This window comes from Adiantum capillus-veneris, chromosome 20 (genome assembly GCF_014529385.1).
Source record: "Adiantum capillus-veneris isolate H3 chromosome 20, ASM1452938v2, whole genome shotgun sequence".
NCBI classification, from domain to species: domain Eukaryota; kingdom Viridiplantae; phylum Streptophyta; class Polypodiopsida; order Polypodiales; family Pteridaceae; genus Adiantum; species Adiantum capillus-veneris.
In genome coordinates this window covers 117,130,331-117,134,143 of record NC_140950.1, presented here as the reverse complement: position 1 = coordinate 117,134,143, position 3,813 = coordinate 117,130,331, and positions in this window count along the sequence as shown.

Sequence of the window (3,813 nt, the reverse complement as noted above, 5' to 3'; positions counted from 1 at the left end):
ATCAAGCCTTGTTGTACCTAGTAAATAAACCTTGTTCCACAAGAAGAATTACAAGATGGTTGTTAATTCTTCTTGAGTTTGATTTTATCATTGTGGTGAGACCTAGTAATAGACATGTCATGGCAGATCATTTGTCTTGCATACCCAGTGGTGAATCCCTACTGGAGTTGATGATGAATTGCCCGATGCTTCCCTATTCCTAATCAAAACCATGCCTGAATGGAGTAAGAAGATTGTGAACTTTCCAGTTAATGGTTTTCCACCTAAGGAAATTTGTAAGGATATGGCTCAAAAATTGTTTAAATAATGTGAACCTTATTCTCTAATTGCAAGAAATCTCTACAAGCTAGAGAAGGACAATATTCTTAGATGTTGTGCTCATGTGAGAATGAGTATTTATACATACTAAAAGAAGCACACATGGGTATACCCAGAGGAAATTTCTCAGGGAAACTTACTGCTAGAAAGGTGTTGCAATCGGGCTATTGGTGGCCCACCTTATTCAAGGATGCAACACTTTTTGCAAAAGGATGGAATGAATGCCAACGTTACAAGATCCCACAACGAAAGGATAAGATTCCCTTACATCATGTTAAAGCGACCCAACCATTTGAAAAATGGGGTTTAGACTTTGTAGGCCCAATTAGTTCGACAACTTGTAACACTCAATCTCGATATATTATCATTGCCACTGACTATGTGACAAAATGGATGGAAGCTAGGGAAACACGTAAGGCTGATGCAAGGTGAATTACCAAGTTTTTCTTTGAGAACATCATTACAAGATTTGGTTGTCCCTTTGAAATTGTGAGTGACAATGGTACTCATTTTATAAATGGAGTGATAAAGGAACTCACGACAAACTTCATGATATCTCACCATAAGTCTACACCATATTATCCACAAGCAAATGGCCAAGCTAAGAGAACTAACAAGACCTTAAATTTCTATCTTGACCAAAATAGTGGAAGCTCATTGCACAGATTGGGATTTGAAGCTGACATCACCTCTATGGGATTACCGTACTTCTTACAAAGTGGCTATTAATTGTACACCATTCAAAATGGTATATGGCCAAGAAGCAATTATGCCATGGGAGTTTGTAATTCCTAGTCTACGTGTAGCTTCACAAGACGGTTGGGATGGTAACCCTTTAGTTGAGTGTTTATATATCCTTGAGAGGCTAAAGAGGCTAGAAGAAGAAAGACAATTGGCTGTGCAAAATGCACTTGTAGAGAAAGATAGGAGAAAGAAATGGTTTGACCGTCATCTAAAAAAAAAAAATATTAATGTTGGTGATAATTCCTTATATATGGAGTGCGTAATGAGAGAAGAAGTTGAAATATGCGAGAAAAGGACCATATCTAGAGTATGTGAAATCACCCCACAGGGTACCATTCATGTGGAAAATCTTGATGGATTTGAAACCATTGGATTCCTCAATGGGAGGAAATTTAAAAGATATTATGATCCTTTAAGCGAAGAGGAGCTACGTGTCATCCATAAAAAAAAGGTAGCCAAGGCACAAGCAGATTTAAAGAAGATACAAGCTCAAGCTGAGGCTAAAGAGCAACAACAACGTATAGGGCGCCAATGAGAGGCCAACCTTGGAGTTACACATGTATTTCACATTTAGGATGATTGGTTGGACTCTGAAACACCTCTTCAAATCCCTATTGAGTTAAATAGCACCTATGGGAAAGTGCTATATAGCACCTTATTGGACACGGGTGCTAAATAGAATATGTTGTCATATGGGGTGTGGTGCTAGTTAGGAAAGCCATCTCTATGCAAGAGTACTATCCAAGTCAAGGGTGTCAACAAGAAAAAAAAAAAAATGGAATCCGGCACACTTCTGTCAGTTATGACAACGGTGTTGTAGCTGAAGACTTTTTGGTCATGCCTGCTTGAACTATAGAAGGCAATATAAACTTAGGACGTGCCGGATGATAGCCACCAAATGCACTATTGATTGGAGACCGGGAGTGTCACAACACAGAAACCAACTCTAAGCCCTACCACTCAAGCCATAGTCCTTAAGATATTGACTCTTAAGGAAATAAAACCCAAAACATTGCATGTCCACGAGGTTGAACCATATGTCCCTATAGCCCAAATCTCTAGAGCCTCAACTTATGTAGTTGAGAAACAAAGCTTGATACACACAAGACCCATCCTAATATAACGAAGAAAACGTATGTGGGTCCCTAAAGCTTCTTTAGCGATCATTGTTGATGCTAAAAAACAAGATCCTTGTAATAAATGCCACACTTGCTCCCATAAATGTAAGAAAACGTTGCTTGGATTCCTGAACGACTATTGGAAGCCCAAGACTACTATCAAGAAAATGATCAAATTTGGGTGCCAAAACGTAAATTGTGTTCTTACCTGTCACCTGACCCCTGTGAGTCAAATCTTGTGACGATAAAGCCGATTGAAGATCGTGGGAAAGGAAAGATCACATAGCACTATACACCTAATCCGGAGCTAGTTTGGGTACCCAAGTGAAAAAGTCTTGTTTTGCTCAGCTCAACCATAAAAAAACAAATGAAGCTTTTTGCTCTTCATGTAATTCATATAGAGAAATAGAAGCTTCAACACAGCCTCCACCTACGATTGTACATATCCATACAAACAAGAAAGAATTTGCACCTCACGTTGTAAGATCATGGGAGAGTACCTTACCACCCTTGAATCTAGATAAAATGCCTAGGGCAGTCAAAAACTATTAATCAAAGTCTTCAACGCTAACAACTTGGAACAACTGGTTTCAAAAGATGACAACATCATTTCAAAAGGTATGATCTACCCAAGGAAGGGAAAAGTGTTTGTTGACATCCATCATTCACTTGCTCCCCTCTTAACCTTCCTTCTTGACCTCTCAATCTCTCAATCTTAGGGAATGTATATACAAAGCCTTATACTCACAAAAATAAAAATATAAAGTAAAAGAGCAAGAGCCACCAAACACTAATCTCAAAACTTACAAGTTCTATATATGACACAATTTCCTCACTGGCTTGAAATTGTCCATTACGTAAAAAATTTTCTTTGTATTTACCAAAATATGGTAATATTGGCCAAATTGGTTGTGTCCACAAGGAAGCAAGATTTGGTCAGACAACTGCTTGCAGGGCATTTTCTTGATGCCTTGTGGACATATCCAATTTGGCCTAAATTGCCACATTCAGGGCACCTCTAGTACAAAAATGTAATTTATATGCCAAATTTTGAATGAATTTTTCTCAATGTACAAAATCGACATTCAAATAGTTAACACATATCACAAATGGGTAGAATTTTCATAGATTTCCTTGTCAATGAACATGATCAAATTAGTAAATTGAACTTTGCAAAATATCGTGGACAAGAGAGATAATTTTCATTTAAAAAGATTGTACATCTGGCTTAACTATCAACCCCCAGAGCTTGTCTAAGTGTTATGGCTGTCATAACCTTGCTACAAAAACCAATGCCAAAAGTGGCAAATGCAAGTAATGTTTTCACTGGAATAATAGCATGGGTTGTTTGAGGGATGGTGGCTAAGCATAGGATTTTACTTACAGCCTTAAGCACCCACAAAAAAAAATGGCCATTGGGGGCGAAATCCTTGTGTATGATGCACACATCCTACATTGGTGGTTTGCCAATGTAGTGTGCAAGGGCTACCTGAGGCCCAAACACCGTGTGCACTCCCCCCCCTTTCGGCTAGCCCATAGGTCCATGTCCAAAACATCGTGCAAAAATGGAATTAAACAAAAGCAAAGAAGAAAGGTTGAATTATCAACATAAAAATGCTTAGTACTATCTCTT